The sequence below is a fragment of the Macaca fascicularis genome, chromosome 14 (assembly GCF_037993035.2).
Source record: "Macaca fascicularis isolate 582-1 chromosome 14, T2T-MFA8v1.1".
In the NCBI taxonomy this organism is placed as follows: domain Eukaryota; kingdom Metazoa; phylum Chordata; class Mammalia; order Primates; family Cercopithecidae; genus Macaca; species Macaca fascicularis.
The window spans coordinates 104596231-104616250 of record NC_088388.1 but is presented as its reverse complement, the minus strand read 5'-3'; the positions used below and the strand labels follow the sequence as shown (position 1 = coordinate 104616250).

At 33.6% G+C, this 20020-nt stretch overlaps 1 long non-coding RNA gene across 1 annotated transcript in view; it reads left to right on the top strand.

Annotated features, from left to right (window-relative positions):
- The window catches only part of LOC123568699 (uncharacterized), a 135802-nt gene that overhangs the window by 743 nt on the left and 115039 nt on the right, over positions 1–20020 (top strand). The window lies entirely within an intron of this gene.

The window sequence follows — 20020 nt, the reverse complement described above, 5'->3', positions numbered from 1 at the left end:
TTAAAATCCCTGCTAAAACTTGAGTGCGTTTTGCATTTTATTTTTAAAATCACATCTTAAAAAAAGTGTCTGATTTCCCATTACATTTCACCACAGATTATTATGAAAAAAAAAAAACCTACTCGTAACTGTATTTTACAAATCATACGTTTGTCATTTCAGTTTGTGAAGTTTTAGTCTTGCAAATCAAGTGAGATTTGAAGCATTTTTCCTTTTTTAATTTGTCTGTGTTAAAAAACAAGGCTGTAAATAATAGCATTCTGTTTTCTCTTGTAAAAGGATAATAGAGTATGACACATAAAATTCAAGTTAAATTAAAATTTCAAAATCCACCAAACTCATCACTTGCTTGGGTAACTAGTGAAGCTCTTCGTGATCCAGAGGCAATTATTAACTTTAATTCTTCTCAAAATTGAAAGATTTGAGTTTTCATATGATGTAATAGCATCATTGATACAGATGAAGGACAAGTTCTTCCCCCCCCCGCCCCCCACTTAACAGTCATGATAACACCTGGACTAATATAACCACAGATGACACAACTATATTTTTCCAAAATAGTAACCCAGTTGTTTTTAATTTCTATTTTCCCAAGTAGTTAAAACCTCTATTTTACTTTCTAAACCTAAACTCTCTTTATCTGAATTGTATACATATATATTTATTAATATATGTATGAAATATATTTTATCAGTATGATACATAGAAATACATCATATATACATGTATTATATACTTATGTACATGTACACAGATGTACATATATGTCAAATAGTTATATATTAAGCACCAATGATGTGTATTTATTCTCCAAGTGTCTGAGGTATAAAGTTGAACAAAACAAAATCCGTGATATTCTTAGAAGACTCCTAATGTTTATGAACACTCACTAATGTACAAGGTATTGTGCTAAAGCCATACCTATATCACCTGATCTATAAAAAACTTTAGGTATCCTTGCATTTGTTAGGAAACCCAACTAAAGATTTAGATTCTTTCTCAAAATTATATTCTTGGTAAGTGATGAAACTATAACTAAGGATGGGACTCAAGTTGTCTGATTTCAGAGACTGGGCTATCTTTATTAAAACCTACTGAGTTAATGAGTTTAAGGTGTGATGAGGGGTCAGGGAGGTGAAAAGGAAACTGCAAGAATCCATAGCATTCAGAAAGGTAATGTGTTCTACCTGAAAGACCTCAGGCTTTCAGAATAATAATTAGTTACTGGTTTCAGATTACAGGCCCTCAATTTCTTAGCTGTATTGTCTTGGATACATTACTTAACATTTCTTTTCTGACAGGATAGATGTAAACTTCCAACACAGTTCTGGCACATAACTGGCAACTCTTGTCAATAATGAGTTGCCCCCCAAAATGTGATAAAGGCTTCTATAGAGGGAGGAGCAGAGTGCCATGTGAGCAAAATAGAGTGTCTAACTCTGACTTGGAGGGGATTCAGGGAAAACTCACAGAGATTTAAAAAAATGGACTGAATTGCTCTGTGTTTGTAGGGATTATCAGGTGCAGAAAAATTATGTCTTTCCGAACATTGCTAAAAGCTTGGTAAAACTAGACTTCAGGTTATATGAAGGGAAGTAGTGGAAGTGCAGCTGGAAAGCAAAGCAAGAGATGGTTCTGTACCATCTCACTCAGAAGTATTGTCTTCATCTCATAGAAACAGAGAAACAATGAATGGTTATAAGCAAGGGGGCAAAATGACCAGATTTGCACTTTAGATCAGAAATCTGATGCTAGGAAACAAAACCATATTTTTTTAAAATAAACCTTTCATTTGGAATAACTTTTATTTACATAAGTGTTTCTAATTACGGAGAGTTCCCCTGTACCCTTCACCCAATTTCAGTTTTCCATAATGTTATCATCTTACATTACTCTGGTATATTTGTCAAAAATAAGAAACTGACACAGGTATGTCACTATTAATTAAACACCAGACTTTATTTAGAGTTTTAGCAGTGTTTCCATTAGAGTATTTTTCTGTGCCTGGATCCAGCTCAGGACAACTCATTATATTTAGTTGTCATAGCTCCTTGTTCTGTTCTGTGACAGTTTCATCTTTGTTTTTCATATGACGTCAACAGCTTGATGAGTACTAGTGTTTGTAGAATGTCTCTCAGTTGGGATTTGCTTGATACTTTTCTCAGGATGAGACTGCGGTTATGGATTTTCAGAAAGAGTACCATACAGGTGAAATGCTCTTCTCAACACATCATACAATGGAATCCATGATTTCCCCTGACATCACTGGTGACATTAACCTTCATCAGTTGGTTAAAGTGTTTTTGCACATTTTATCCACTCTAAATTAACTGTTTGTTTGTTTTCATTCCATACTGTATTCCTTGGAAGTGAGTAAGTATATCCTACTCTCCATGAGGGGAGAGTATCTACATAAATTACTTGAAATTTTTGTATTGAAGCATTGTCTTTTCTCTCCCATTTTAAAAAACTTACTCATTAATTTAAATCAGTGTGGACACATGTATATTTATGTATTTATATTGTTTTTTAACATTTAAGCACAGGGATACATGTGCAGGTTTATTACATAGGTAAACTTGAGTCACGGGGGTTTGTTGGACAGATCATTTTATCACCCAGGTATTAAGCCTACTACTCATTTGTTGTTTTTCCTGATACTCTCCCTTCTCACACCCTCCACCCTCCAGATGGCCCCAGTGTGTGTTGTTCCTCTCTGTGTGTCTATGGGTTCTCATCACTTGGTTTGCCATTCCTGTGTTAGATTGCTAAGGATCATGGTCTCCAACCCCATCCGTGTTCCTGCTACAGACATGATCTTGTTCTTTTTTTTATGGCTGCATGGTATTCCATGGTGTATATGTATCACATTTTCTTTATCCAGTCTATCATCGATGGGAATTTAGGTTTATTTTATACTTTGGGTTATATAGTCTGATACTATGCTATTTGTTATTTATTGTGCTGCTCAAGTTGGTCCAGCATTGGACATTGGGAGCTATTGATATGAGTCCATCCTTTTGTTTTCTGATCATTTCCATGCTTATTGTCACTACAGGAAGCTCTCTATACATTATCTTTTGTATTCCTTGCCCTAGCCTTAGTATAAGCCTTTTCAATAAGGAGTCCTTATTCTTTTCATTGCAGAATGGTATTTAAAAACCAAGATCTGGCAATGGGCTTGCTATTACTGAGTTATCATTGCTTCCAGATTCTCACATAGGAGAGTATATATATACATATATAACCCATGTTGGTGTACATACCTATAAGTGTTTCTCTATCCATCTATCTATGTATTAAGTTAAAATTAAGCTGTTACTGATGTTTGCAACTCAAATTCAGTACTACAGCATTCATTCTAATCTCCCTTCTTGCTGATCCATACCTTACTTCTCCAACATTAAGAAACCTAGTTCCCACAATCGAGTTAAATATGTTTATCTATAATATTAAACCTAAACTTAAGTTCTCCAAAAATAATTGAATTTTTGGTACTATATTTTTGTTTTCAGCTACTGATGATTACTGAAAACCCGTGTCTATTATTGTTAGTTATTTGTATTCCTAGGAAACATCGAATTTTACAAACATTAGTATAAATACATGGCATTTTTTGTGATATTCTGTCCTAAAAGAAGTGAGTACATTATTCAAATGACTACCAACAATTTAATAAATGTATTTGTGTATTTATTAGCTTAATGATTTATTTGCAAAACCTAGTTCTTTCAGTGTCTATATATTTTTCTCCAATTAAGCTGATACTTTCCAATTTTCATATATTTTGCTGCTGTCACTTTCCAGCAATAGGAACAATACCCTAGTGCCTCAAAGAATATATTGCTTTACCTTTTTATCTACCTGTCAACCTTGCATGAAATCAGCACACTAATCTTGCCCTATAGCAGTTGCTTGATTAATCTTTTGTCATCTGTCTACCTCACATGGTCTCTCCCTGAAACTGATTGACATTGTGCGTGACTTTAATGCTGATAAATTATCTCTCTTCCAGGACTACAGAATCCTCATTACACCAAAAAGATTACTTTTCTTGTTTTATGTTCCTCATTCTTCTCTCAAGTCACTGTAATTGAAAGAGGTCACTGAGTAGAACTTGGCAGTCTTTCCCTCTTTCACTCATCCATTCACCATATATTTCTAGAACATTTTCTATGGATCACAGTATCATGAGGGAATGGAAAGTGTTTTATTCATCATGGTATTTGTTCCCAACACGTAAAGGATCCCAAACATAGACATATATGCAAAAACACACACATGGAAGTGAGTACAAAGAATTATGTTGTAAACCCTCCTTTGGTGGTAGAAACCGAATGTGATCTCTTTCTGGGCAAACATCATATTATATTAAGCAAGAATCTACTTCTATCCCACTGCTGGTTCTGCATCTCAATGCCTATTCTAGGAGAGTAATAGTCGAGTAAAGCATCAGGGAAAGAAAATGTTTGTACTGGATTACAAAAGGCTGAAAGATTTTCATGAGCTAAGAAACAGAGGCACATCCCAAAGGGAAGAGGTGATTGTGTTTTAGTTGAACAATGAGTAGCCGAAGGTAGGAATCATGATGGGGATTAGTAGCCAATTAGGCTCAGGAGTTTGATTAAAGCCAGATTCTGGGGCCGGGCACGGTGGCTCACGCCTGTAATCCCAGCACTCTGGGAGGCTGAGGCGGGCGGATCACGAGGTTAGGATATCGAGACCATCCTGGGTAAGGCAGTGAAACCCCGTCTCCACTAAAAATACAAAAATTAGCCGGGCGAGGTGGCGGGCGCCTGTAGTCCCAGCTACTCGGGAGGCTGAGGCAGGAGAATGGCATAAACCCGGGAGGCGGAGCTTGCAGTGAGCTGAGATCCAGCCACTGCACTCCAGCCTGGGTGACAGAGCAAGACAACGTCTCAAAAAAAAAAAAAAAAAAAAAAAAAGCCAGATTCTGAAAAGCCTGGCATAGAGCAGACATTAATATGTATTTTGCTACCTAAATTGAGAAATGACACAAAATGAAGCTTTGAGCTATACATTTTCCCTCTTACTTGTTAACAGTATTTATCCTATTGAGTCACAGGTCATTTTGTTAACTTGATTCATATGCAGGCAGTTGACGGAAAATTAATAAAATTATTTGGATAATCAAATTCGTTTAAATGATATCTCAGATTTTGTAAAGTGAATGTTAAATTATGTTTTTTCCAATTTAAACATCTGCACTGGACACATTCACAAAATACATGTTCAGTATTTCAAAATGTAATTTTACTTTGTACAATATAACAGTAGTGATAATAATTGTCTTTTATTAAGCAACTACTATAATATAATAATGTAATTTTTAGTTCCTAAAACAATCCTCCAATTGAGATAGCATTCGCCTTGTTTTAGAGATGAGAAAATTAAAGCTCTGAGGGATGAAGTAACCAGCCCAGTGTCACTCAGTTAGTAATGGTGCAGCAGAATTCAAAACAACATCTTTTTGGCATAGAGCCTGTACTTTTTGGACTATACACTTCTCATATATATGTATGAGAAAAGCCAAGAGTTTGGTTTGTACCAGTTATCTTTGCTTTGGCTCTAATTTAAGCTGAAGCTTATACAACATTTAGGAAGGAAAATATATGTACTTTTACAGTTCTGTAGAAATATCAGTAATTACTGAGACAATTAACACAATGCCATGGTAACAAAGTTAGATAAATAATATGTATTTCTTTAGGCCGGGTGCAGTGGCTCACACCTGTAATCCCAGCACTTTGGGAGGCCAAGGCAGGCATATCACTTGAGGTCAGGAGTTCAAGAACAGCCTGGCCAACATGGTAAAATCCCGTCACTGCTAAAAATACAAAAATTAGTTGGCGTAGTGGTGGGTGCCTGTAATCCCAGCTACTCAGGAGGTTGAGGTAGGAGAATCACTTGAACCTGGGAGGAAGAGTTTGCAATGAGTAGAGATCATGCCACAGCACTCCAGCCTGGGCAACAAAGCAAGACTCTATCTCGAAAAAGGAAAGAAGGAAGGAAGGGAGGAAGGGAGGAAGGGAGGAAGGTAGGAATGGAAGGAAAGAAGGAAATTTATTTATTTCATATGGAAATATTTACTTTGTTGGGAAGGGTAAAATATTAAATAAAGAAAATAAAGATGGACACTCTAGTTATATAACCATCTTGGTTCTTAAAACAACTCAAAGTGATTTATACTGGAGTCACCCCTTCATCTCCAAGTTCCTATTATTCATCCTATTCATCTCAGTTTGTTGAGTTTAAGTTCTGTACCGAACATTCTCTCTCCTGTTTTCTGATTCTTCTCCCCCATTTCTTTTCTAGCACCTAAGGAGATCGAGTTGTATATATTTAGTCACACCTTATCCTACTACTTTTTATGATTCTTTTTCCCCATTTCTTTTCTAGCACCTAAGGAGATTGAGTTGTATATATTTAGTCACACCTTATCCTACTACCTTCTCTTGAAAATATCCTTGGCTGTGACTGAATATATTTTGCATAGCATTTTTAACAAAAATAAGATGGAGCCATAATGACCTCACTTTCAAGATGGTTTTGCTCACAAACCTCTCTGCTTCCCTGACCTTTCAGAAACTCTCATGCAATGTGTGTTTTCCTAGAACACCTCATAGTCTAATGTAGGGATTATAGATAAGGCATTTATAAAAGTGCTGAATAACTACTTCTCTAAATATACCATTGAAATCTGAATATTCGTTCAATACTTTCGTTCTGGAAGAAAGAAAAAATATAGTAAGAAAGTATATTATAAAACTACATGAATTATTATATAATTCTGCATATAAAGCCACATGCATATTACAGAAAGCATTATTTGTGATTCTCAAGGGATTGTAGAATTCTGGGTAATTTTTGTTTTCTTTTGCACTCTTTTATCCCAGACAAAATCATTCAAATTAAAATTTATTGTTGTTATTATTGTGATCATTTTGATGTTGCTGGTTTAATATATCCTTTAAAATCATCACAAGTGATAAATACAGACTTTTTAAAGCCAGTAAATTGTAATCTGTTGCACAAGTATACTAAATCAAATTGGTTATGCTTTTATGTACTGTTATTAAAGAATAGATTGATAATATATACTAATCTCTCACTGTTCTGAAATAGTAGGTGGGGTACAGCTACAGATAAAATTGATAACTATATTCCTCATAGGAATTTTGTGGGAAGGGATAGATATTGCACATAAGTAAAATATTTGATTGTACTGTACAAATGTAAAATATTACTCGAGATATATTTTAATAAAATCACAAAAAAGTGAACATGACCTACCTTAAAATAAAAATTAAGTATGTAATAAGGGAGATTATTTTCCAATGAAATATTAAGTTTCATGGATTGATGGAGAAAAGTGGGTGAAGTTTGCTTTGCAACTGGAGAAAATAAAATGTACAGGGCCTGGAGCAGTGGCTTATGCCTGTAATCTCAGCACTTTGGGAGGCTGAGGTGGGAGGATCACCTGAGGTCAGGAGTTTGAGACCACCCTGGCCAACATGGTGAAACCTGTCACTACTAAAAATACAAAATTAGACAGGTGTGGTGGTGTGCACCTGTAGTTCCAGCTACTCGGGAGACTGAGGCAGGAGAATCGCTTGAACCTAGAAGACAGAGGCTGCAGTAGGCCAAGATGGCGCCATTGTACGCCAGCCTGGGCGACAGAGCGAAATTCTATCTCAAAAGAGAATAGAAAAGAAAATGTAAAAATCTCAAAACCAAACAAATGAAAATGCTTCTGGAACAAGCATAAAAGCATGCAGACTGTCTTGCTTGGAGGTAGAATCCATATCAAATAAGCAGAATCCCTGGTAACATGGGCAGAGAAGGAACATATCAAATGGACAGAAACATTGAGTATAAAAAGACATTGAAGAGGGGTTGTATGTTTTCTACTGGTAGACTTTCTGGGAATTTGCAGAGTTTTCATTCTAGATGCGTAGAGTAAGCTAGAACTTGGGTGAGACAGATTATAGGCATAGAAAACACAAGGCATCTGTGAATACCTCAATCTTATGAAGGACATTTAACACTGCATAGATAGTAGTATCAAAATTCTTAACTGCACCCTTCTAATAGTAAAATAAAATGAGCATATGTCCCAATATATATGTAGCAGTATTTATAAATTACATCTATATAGGTAATATATATATTTACACTTCAACATAATGTATTTGGAGATAAGATCATGCAAATATAAAAATTGAAAAGTAGAAATTACAGGTATTTTAAGTGAATTTTACTTGATAAGAGTAAAGTCTTATATTTTCTCTTGTTATTGTTTTCATAATCTTTAATAAAGTCTAATAAGATTCTACATTTTATATTATTGTATATTTTATTTATTAATGTTTTTGTGAGAGCAATGTGATCAAATGTACTCTATTCATTACGAAATTTTGCTTTAATATTTTATGCTATAGATATTTGAAGGTGGGGTTATAATTTCAGTTTGTTTTGGTACTGGTTTTAATGGCTATCAAAGTTGAAAAATACACCATAAGAACATATAAATCCAACTAGAACAAGTTCACTGTGTTGTGTTTACTTTGTTACCATATTTATTTTTCAATCCTGTACACTAATTACTAAAAACTGATGTGTTGAAATTTTCATCCAATTACTCTTGTACTTTTATCAAAAGTCTTATTTTAGTAATAGGTTTAAAATATACAGGACTTTTTACTTGAAGGCTACATTCCTGAGTTTTTCAACTAAGTGGATTTGTTTCCTAGGAGATACATGTACATTTTTATCAGCAACAAAACCACATGATGATAGATATACTCCCAAGTATCCATTTTCAGAAGGATTTTTTAAAAATAATATGAGTTGTTTTACCAAAAAGCAGTTATTTTCTCAATGACTAAAATGTCATGTATGCTTTAAAGGGATAAAGTATTTGTGTCTACACATCTGCTTCAAACATATGTACATGTATACAAAATTTTGTTATATAACACCTTACTGACAACGACTTTACCTAACGGGTCAGCATATGTAGAACACTGTCTTTTTCTTAAGTTTGCCAATTCTTTCAAGTAATTTGCCTTAGATTAATAACAAACCTCTGTGTTGTCATATGGTTTTTATAGTCAGTCCAGTTCTCATTGCAAATAATGGCAAATATCTAGAATTTAGAGACCTGTGTTTATGAAATTAACCATTTTGAAAGCATCTTGTAGTATGTAAACTGCTCAGAAATGCTGAAAGCAATGATTTAAGGCATCATTATTAACCGTTTTAGATTGTATGAATCCCACTATTTTTATGAAAAACTCATGTATGATGGATGGACATATGGAGGGCTAACATAGGGACCAGGGGTCTTACTCCAAAATGTAAATCTGCATATTAAAACTTCATAAACTGTATTTTTCTTATAATTTGATAAAGCAGTGGCACATAGTAGATAGATTTCAGAGATAGCAGTGGTAGGACTGCATGAAATGACTACGGTGTAAGATTTAGAGATCAAGAGAAAAGATGGCTGCTGGGTTTCCAGTTTTGGTGAATGGGGTAATGATTTTTTGATGCACTATAGACATAATAAAATGAAAAGATTGGGGTTAAGAAATGAGTTAATTTTGTGATTCATTCATTACTTTGATAGATACATAACTGATACATCTTATTGGCAGTAGAACATTTGAATCCAAGACTCAGCTAAGAGATGTGGACCAGATGTGTAAATCTGGGAGAGGTCAGCCTACCTGTGGTCACTCATCAGATGGAAGGGACAGGAAATTCAGGGAAAGGGTGTAGGATAGGAAAATTAAATGGCCTAGGACTTTTTCCAGAGGAGTCCACCGTGAAGTGAAATCAGACTAAGCAGATGGGTAGGAGAAAATGGTGTCAGGGACTTCAGGTGAAAATAGAGTATCCAGAAGAGAGAATGATAACTGTGCCAAATGCTACAGAGATCACACATAACATAGCCAGAAAATTGGTCATTCATCATAAAAAGCTATTGACGAAGTTCCAAAAGCAGTTTAAGCTTATCAGTGAGTGATAAAAACTAGTTGCAGAGAGTTGAGAGGAAATGAGATGAGAGCATGAAACTCAGTAAAAATGTCTTGCTCCTATATTTTTGAACATACTGTTCTCTCTATCTGAAAAATAACTTTTATCTTCTCTTTTTGTATGTTTATTCGGCCTCATTTTTTTCTTCTTGTATTCACTTTTGCTGTGATTCTCCAGCTAAATGCAATTACTTAGTATTCTGCATTTCTATAGCACCCAGGTGCTAGCCTCATACTCTGCTGAAGACATTTCAGTTTATATTCATTTAACTAGTAAGAGGGGAAGCCCCTTCAGAGCTCATGGAACATCTGGGATAGAGCCTGCCTCTCTGAAGTAGGGCCTTCCACCTTTTCCAGATTATGGCATGAGGAGCTGAAATTAAAATTGAAATGTACTTGAAGACATCAATATCAGGCTTGGATATAGATATACAAGTATTTGATGTATTAAACAATACAAATAAAAATAACTAACTGCAAAGTATAAGGAAAATACCGAGTTATGAATTTGTGTCAAACTTGAAAATAATTTTGTTTCAGTTTTTAAGAAGAAATTTGAGCTTCCTGTGAACATATTTTTGTCTATATTTTTCTTTAAATCAGGTTTTATGTTTTGAATGGCTAAATGCAATTCTTCATGACTTTTTATTTGCTAACTTCTCCACATTTTTGTTAGTTTTCATCTATGAAAAACTAACAGCTTCACAGAAGTTAGTAATAAAAATGTCCAACTGATTTTTATAATTATTTACCACTTTTCCAGAGTTGAGATTATTAAACAATTTGTCTTTTTAATTGAAAACTTTAAATTGAAATTTCTTGTAAAAGTGGGTACAGATCTTGGCTATAATAAAAGTTTTTCATGTTGAGTATTAAAAGAATAATGATTCTTGATTTACACAACTCACATGCATTGTTGGAAGAGTCACCTCACCGCCAGCATGAAGCTATTGCAAAGCACATCAACTGCAAAGGTACAGAATTATTCAGTATATCTGAAGATAAAATTTGGGGGTGATCAGTTGAAGAGTCACCTGTTAGGAAACCCACTCAACTTCCCTGTCCTCTGACCCTCAGTTGACAGTGCCTTGGGTTGAGTTACAAGCTCCATAGGCATCTAGAAGAATTCCTTAGAAGTTTCATAGGCCTCTTCTGTAATGGACAGTGTTCTGCAGCTGGCTATGTGGTGGATCCAGCCATGTGGTGGATCACCTTTGTGGTTGTCCTCTGGACCTTGCAGATGAGCAGTGAGTGCTGATTATCCTTCAATGTGCTAACTGCCTGTGAGACAGTAGATAATGACTCCAATTCATCTGAATCTCCCTTAGAGAAGGCCTGGATAATTCTACTTTAATATAGATTTGACTGGCCAAAAAGTTTCTGGAAGCTCCAACCATCATCTGTTTATCCCCAAAACTGAGATCAGTATTCTATGACACACTTATAAGCCTTCCACAGCCTATAAGCCTTCCATTTTACTCGCAGAAGAAAAGGGACAGAGGGAAGAAGAGAGAAGGGGAGAGGAAGGGAGAGGAGAGGAGGGGAGGGGAGGGTAAGGGAGACCAGAAGAGAAGAGAGGTACAAAAGTTTGTATGATTGTTGAACACCTACAATGTGAAGATGCTGTGTTTTGGGGGAAGATACCAAAGTGCATAAAAATACCCTGCCTAGAGATATCAAACTCACAAGTAACTGTAGTGTAAGATAGAGTGCTGTAAACAAAATGAGGGTAAAACTCAGTTCTGTGAGAATCCATTGAAAACTGATTAGTCTGTATATATAGGAATTAAATAATCTTAAATGTGTAATCAATATATAATATGAAATAAGGGTTTGAAACTTGATAGGTTCTTTATATTTTACACAGCAAAACAATTTGTAAATTTTCAAACAACCAACAGTTTTGTTTATAAAAGGTAAATGACAAAAAGTAAAGCAAAGCCTGAACACAATATATAATGTGTATTTATCTGATTCAGAAAAAACTATTTTAATTATTTTCACAGGTTTGGTTACACTCTAGGTATAATAATAATCTAGGTATAAGAGTAATGTGTGTCTAGTTTATGGAACAATTATTAATTCTTGTACTTTGTAAAAACATGCAAAGATTGAAATTCTTCAATAATTCAGATACTCTGAAGTAGTCTAAGAAGACTTACATCGTACTAGAAGATGGCATATTGCCTCATATTCCTAAATGTTATATTATTTTCATGGAAGAGTAATACTAAATTATGATTTCTACATGAAGGAGTGTGAACTTTACAGAAAGCTCTTCACATTTAAATCAGGTAAATTTTAAGCCACATACTACCTTAAACATAGTGGTAAGGACATGTTGCAATGACATGATCATTTGTCAACAGGAGACCACTGACTTCTGTCATGAAATAATTATATTGCCATTATATACGTTTGTATATTGACTGGTTTGTTAATGAATTGCAATAAACAATAACTTGAAATGTTAAGTGGCATTTTGTGCAGATTTTTTCTTATTGTTGAATGCTTTTTCATAGTTAATATTAGGCCCTTCATAATTCTTTATCACAGCATTTGATTGTCATGACACTGCCTTTGACTATATATAAACATTGATATTAATGTTTAAAATCTACTATTAAGACAAGCACCAATGTAATTAAGAAACATAATAGAGGTACTTTTTAGACACTTTGTGTTACTGTTAACAACATAATAGAGATACTGTTTAGTACCTTTGTGTTGCTATAAAGGAATACCTGCAGCTGGGTAATTTATAAAGAAAAGAGGTTTAGTTGGCTCATGGTTCTGCAGTCTGTACATGAAGCATAGTGCCAACATCTGCTTTTTGTGAGGGTTTCAGGCTGTTTCTACTCATGGCAGAAGGAGAGGGGAGCTGGTGCATGCAGAGATCACATGATGAGAGAAGAAGCAAGAGAGATATAGGAGAGGCATCAGGCTCTTTTAAACAACCAAGTCTAGTGGTAACTATTGAGAATTCACTCACCGCCACAATAAAGGCACCAAGGCATTCAGGAGGAATATGGCTCCATGACCCAAACCCTTCCATTAGGTCCCACCTCCAACATTGAAAATCATATTTCAACATGAGAATTGGAGTGATCAAACAAACTATAACAGGTACCAAAATATTTTCTCTGAGTATTTATTTCATTTATAATTAAATCATACATTACATATTGAAATTTATTACATAATTAGAAACAACACTTGATATATTCAAAGTTGTCTATTTTACTAATTAAAAGATATTTATGCTAGTATTGAAAATATGTTCAAAGCTGTCTATTTTGCTAATTAAAAGAGTTCTATGCTAGTATTGAAAATATGTTTTGTAACTTAATTACATTTCTTTCTAAATGTGTAACCAATTAAAAATCTTAATTTTTCATATATTTTTAGAGTTCTAAAACCCATTGTTATGAGTTTCCATGTATAATGTACTTATTAGACTATTACAGTTCTAAATACACAAATTTCTCATCTGCATTTTTATTGTAATTTTTGTTTTAAAATAGTTTTAGATTTACAGAGAAATTATAGAGTACAAAAAATTCCAGAAACTCCATGACCAGTTTCTCCTATGATTAATATTTTGCATTGGTATGGTACATTTGTGGTCTATATTGGTAAATATTCCATGTGCACCAGAAAAGAATGCATATTCTGCTATTATTGGATAGAGTATTTTATAGATATCCATTAGAACATGTTGATGATAGTACTGATCACATCTTTATTCTTACTGATTTTCTTCTTGCTGGATCTATCAATTACTGAGAGGGGAGCATTAAAAGCTCTAACCATTATGATAAATTTGTCTGTTTTTCATTGTGGTACCGTAAATATTTGCACCAAGTATTTTAATGCTTTGTTATTAGGTGCATACACATACAATACTTTTGGAGATTTGACTCCTTCATCATTATGTAATGCCAGTCTTTATCCCTGATAATTTTCCTTATCTTGAAGTCTGCTTTGTCTGATATTGATATATTGATTCCCAATTTCTTTTTATCAGTTGTTAACATGGCATATCTTTTTTCCACCTCTTTATTCTTAACCTAGCTCTTTTTTATATTTAAAGTGAGTTTTTGTGGACAACATATAGTTGGGTCTTGTTTTATTTATGTATTCTGACAATCTTTGTCTAAAATTAGTGTTTTAGATCAGAATTAAATATATAATAATCTATTTTATCACCTAAGATTTAGAAAGAACTTTGAGACAGTAAATCTAAAAGCTAAAATATAAAAGGCATGTCTATGCATATATCAAGTGTTTCTGATTGCGAAAGTATTTTATGTATTCTTACTATAAAAAGTGAGAATTCATAATGGTTTGAGAAAGTGATTATATGCATTTAAAAGATTGATATCCATAATGTTCAAAAGATTTTTACAATTCATAATTCTAATGAAGCCAGAGGAAAATGGTATAGGTAGAAAATTCAGAAAAGATTAAATAAAATGGCCTAAAATATGTAGTGAGGTTCTCTCTTCTGTCCAGAAGTTGGACCAACAAACATTAAAGTAACAATGAGATATGACTTTACAATGTAACATTTACACTTAGCAGTCTGACAAAAATTAAACAGTACTAACACTTTGTATTAATGGAGATTCAGCAGTCCCATATATTGTTTAATTAAGTATTACTACAACCATTTTCAAGATCAATCTGGCCACATCTACTAATCTTAAAATCTTACATATAATATGAAGTAATCCAAGTCCTATGAAAGTATCCCAAAGGAAAAAAGTGTATCAATACATCAGATTATATACAGAAATATATTGGCTGTAGTGTTTTTAGTATTAACAAGAAGGAAGCAGAATGAATGGAAGGAAGGAAGGAAGGAAGGAAGGAAGGAAGGAAGGAAGGAAGGAAGGAAGGAAGGAAAGAAGGAAGGAAAGAAGGAAGGAAAGAAGGAAGGAAAGAAAGAGAGATAGGAGAAATGTAAAGAAAATGAATGGATAAATTGTGGCATATGCGTCCCGTGAAGTATCATGAATTAATAGAAAAAAATGTGTAAGGGTTTCTAGTCTGTTTCAAAAGTGAGAAAAAAAAATTCAAAGACAAATATATTATTGTATCATTTCTATAATACAAATGATGAAAATGTCTTACATATGTGAATACACATGTATGTATATATGTACACACATGCAGATATATGTCTATATACATTGCTTATTAACATATATAAGCATATATGTGTGTGTGATTAAATGCATATTTGAGGAGTGGTATAGATGATGGGTGCAAGGTTATTTAGTTATCTTGCAGTAGGAAGTTGGAAGGGTGAAAAACGGGAGGTTGGGAGGAGAGAAGAAGAAGGGGAGAAAAAAAGCACAACACAAATATCCATGATAGAACAAAGAAGAGTACATAGAATATGTACATAAGTTACATGTTTTTATATAACTCATGAGATTTATGATAGGATATTTACCAAAGCATTTATTATTTTCTCAGAAGTAGTCTAATTTTAGGTGATTTTGAAAACTTTTATGTTGTATAAATTATTCACAAATTATTCTATTATACTTACAGATAAAAGTATATTGTGTTTGTAATTTTTAATAAGGAAATTTTAATTGTAAAAGTAAATAAAATATAAGAGTGATATTTTAAATGATTTGCAATTCATTGAACTCGATGAAATTTTGGATTGTACCTTGATCTTTCTGATTATCATGGGTAATTTTTTAAAACTTTTAGATTATATGGCTAATATTTTATTGTTGTTTTTTATTGATTATATAGTAATAGATGTTATATGATAAAACAATTTCTGTTTACCTCCTATTTTGGTTTCTCTCTCCATTTACTGACATTGTATCTTCCTTATGCAGGTTTTCTGGCTTTAAATAATGTTTCCAGTTTTTATAATGTAGTAGATATTTCTGTAATGTAGACTTCTTATTACACTCGCCTTAATAATTGTATATGTTAAAGGATCAGTAAGAAAATTTAGCTAAATTCATTCTTTCCTTCAAAAGTTAAAGCTGGTAAAATAATTCTACCTAGCTTAGGTGCCCTACTATTATTAGCAAATCCACTTGTACTTTACAATATATTTCAATATTACAACTCTTGTTATTTCATAGAGAAAATAAACTAAACGAATATTTTCAAGTTTTGATATCTCCAACTAGAGGAGAGGACTCTAGTGTTTCAAAGACACTATTTTTGGGAGTAGAATTGCACATGAAAATACAATTGCTTTTCTGTGTGGTTCTAATTCTCTCCTTTTACATGTTGCATAGTATTTAAACTTAATGTACATAGGCCATCACAAAGTTATGATTCTGATTGCCAGTATTCAATTTTATCCATTTCCTTTAAAGTTTTCTGCCACAGCCATCCATTGGCAATGGTACCTTTCAAAATATCCATCTATTTTAGTTGTATGATGCAATTTAAAGGGTTAAAGCTATGGTTTCTGTATCTGCGGAGGTAGAATTACTACATGACATGATATCAGATCCATGTTAGATTGTACTGCTGTTGCTACCGTAAGTAGCACTAGCGTACAAAATATGTCAATATAAAAATGATTTAAAGTAATTAACTAGTTGAAAGGGCTGCCTTGTGGATGCTGTGCCATTTCATCTTAAAATCTGACACCTTTACATGAACACGATGATCGGTTTACTGAGCTGTTTCAGTCCAACAGTGACCAAAGCCCAACCACTGGGGAGATAAATGCTTTCAATTATTTGAGGATTCACTGGAGACCCTGTGGAGCAGAGAACAATTAAGAAATAGATAAATCTAAGGCATAGAATAAAGAACTCCAGGTGTCAAGTGTAAAAATGATGGGGTGTTAGTAAATGCTAAGCACTAAGAACCTCTCCATTTTATCCCAGCTTGGTTATCTATTCTCACTTAAAATGAGATCTGTTAATCCCTACTTACAGACTTTTAAGTCATCAACTTCTGCTGCTAAATGCTCACTCCTTTTTCTGATTTCTTGATGCCAGCGTGTCTAAACTAAATTCATTAAATTGGCGGAAATCCTTATGGACACCCAAGCAATGATTTAGATTAGCATAGTTGTTTCGTTTGTGCATGCTGAAACTGTGATGCAATAATATTTTATTCTGGAAATGGAAGAGTCACTCATACCTTACAGTCCTTCCAGAGCAATAGTAGTCACTCTTGCCTATTATTTTTCAGATTTTTCTATATATTTGTAACTATTTTCATTTTAAAACATTCTGCTGTCAGTATTTTGAATATTTGTGAAGTTCCTTTTGGGTTGGTATTGGTTATACTCACTGAACAAGAATAGGATCCTAAAGAAAGGAATTTAAAGGGGTAAACTAGCAGCTAGATAAAATAGCAGAAAAAGGCTTCCCTGTACACGTGACCCCAGATTCACATACGATCATATACTGCTCTGCTTATTCTGCATTGTTTTTCATCAGTTAATGTCTAAAAACAAAAATCAGTGAGATGATGAAGTGAAATTACATAGAAACAATACAATAAATATTTATTAAGATATATGAATATTAGTTGTTATGAGAGCTCTAACGCTGGAGGAAGCTTATAGAGATGGTGAAAGAACATCTGAGTGTGTGTGAGTGTGTGTGTATGTGTGTAACTATTGTTCTTGCTAAATTTATCCATTATTTCCAAATGCAAATCCAATGTCTACTGTTAGATGACTGCTTATATTCTGATCTTGATCAAGAGTGACTCTGGATCACATATAGAAAATTGACATGTCAGTATCAATAACCATAATTGTCATCACAACCAAGTAATGGCCATTTATGTGGCCTTCAGATTACATAAAAATGCTTTTCTTAAGCACTGATAGCTATTATTTCCTTTTCTTACATTTCCTCCATTTCTTTCAAATAACAAGTACACCTTATAAATTCTTACATTTATGCTTTTAATAGTTTCCTAGTGCAAATTTAACTGGTCTTGCTTAATATTGCTTGATGCGGTTTTGTATAAATCCATCTGAGACACAATATTGAAAAGAGTCTTCTTGAATAAAATATCATAATAAATTAAACTCTCTGTTAAACCCAGGGATAAATCACTGTGTTAACACTTGATCGTCATTTTAAAAAGTGTCTTTCTTTTTCCATTCTCAAAAAAAAAAGTTTCATCAATTGGCATTTCATCCATACTATTAATGTTTTTAAAATTCCTTACTGTCACAGTGTGATGCATTTACTTTAATTGAAAAAATTATAAATAGTTTATTTGTAACTATATTTTTATAAAGTAATTAAGAAATATAAGTTTAGAATGGTTATTAACACAATTTTCTCTATCAAACACAATGTGTTATTAATACCTTCGTATTCGGTAAGTCCTTTAAAGATGGTAACTAAAAACATAATTTGTTCTGGGCATTATAGGTTCATTTGAAAGGAAGTTCAAAGAGCTTATAGTCTGTCTTCCTCAGAGTGTCTTTATTTATTTATTTATTTATTTATTTATTTATTTATTTATTTTGAGATGGAGTCTCTGTTGCCCAGGCTGGAGTGCAGTGGCGCAATCTCAGCTTACTGCAACCTCTGCATTCCGGGTTCAAGCAATTCTCCTGCCTCAGCCTCCCAAGTAGCTGGGATTACAGGCACGTGTCACCATACCTGACTGATTTTTGTATTTTTTTCATAGAAATGGGGTTTCACCATGTTGGCCAGACTGGCCTGGAACTCCTGACCTCAAGTGATCCGCCTGCCTAGGTCTCCCAAAGTGCTGGGCTTACAGGCTTGAGCCACCATGCCCGGTCCCTTAAAGTGTCTTTAGAAGATTACTTTATAAAGGTGAGAAGAAGCAGTGAAATGGGGAGTTTAAATTATAGCACTATAGAATAAACACTAGGAAAAACAAAAGTCATTGCTAAATAAATTCTACTTTTATAGAATGTCAGATTTATTTTCTTCAAGTCCCAGATCAGTTTTTGGATCCTTAATATTTCTTGAGATTACACTATTATTTCAAATGCTCAATATTTTATGTGTGTGAAACATGACCGGGACGTTTTTATAGAGCTAAGTAAAAAAATAGTAAATGGAGAATACTCATTTTGTCTTTTATAAGGAAAAAGAAAAACTGTTTTGAGTTGTTAGTGTGGTTAAATTAATAGTCTTGAGAAGTTAGCATTATTTAGACAGTCTGGTCGATATGATTCATTTGCAGAGTTTTAAATATTCTCCTGTAAATTAGAATACTTATTTTTCTGTTTTATGCTATATGTATTTATTATATAGTATAGATACAGATGAATACACATTTGTGGATGGATGTTCTGACATCTGCTTACATGGAATGTTTCGGGAAACCACTAAATATATAATGCTTGATAATGGAAAAAAATTAAGCAGATGGGGCAGCAAGTGCAAAAGGCAAGAATTGGAAGGAACTGTGGTGACTTACTTCCACAAAGTCAACACAGTTCCTTCCGACTCGTGCCTTTTGAACTTGCTAAAGTGTAAAAGAGCTTCTATAAAAGCCCATTCAGCTAAATCAGCTAAAGCGCAAAATGGGCTTCTTTAAAAGCCCATTCATCTAAAGCCATTAAAAAAAGAGTTAAATAATTTAGCTTTGGGTGTTGGGGGAACCTCAGTGTTAGGAATCGCGTTGTGAATCACGTTTTCCTCTTTCTGTTGATTGCTCCAATATTAAAGGCAAATTGTAGCCAGGCTCCAACATGTATCTAAGACTTGAGGGCATGCACTTTGTGTGCAGACTTCATTCCTGGCTCCATCAGTTTTGCAAAATTTTTTTTCTTTGCTTTGTTTTAAAAAATTTACTCTAAATGTACATTATGTCCTTCTGCATCATTGGTGTTCTTGTAAGCCATCTTAATCATTTTTGAAGTAATATGTGGCATAAAATAAAAATTGATACAAATTAAATGTTAATGAATTTATTGATTTTGCAATAAATGGTAGCAGGTAAAATAGAATACTTAG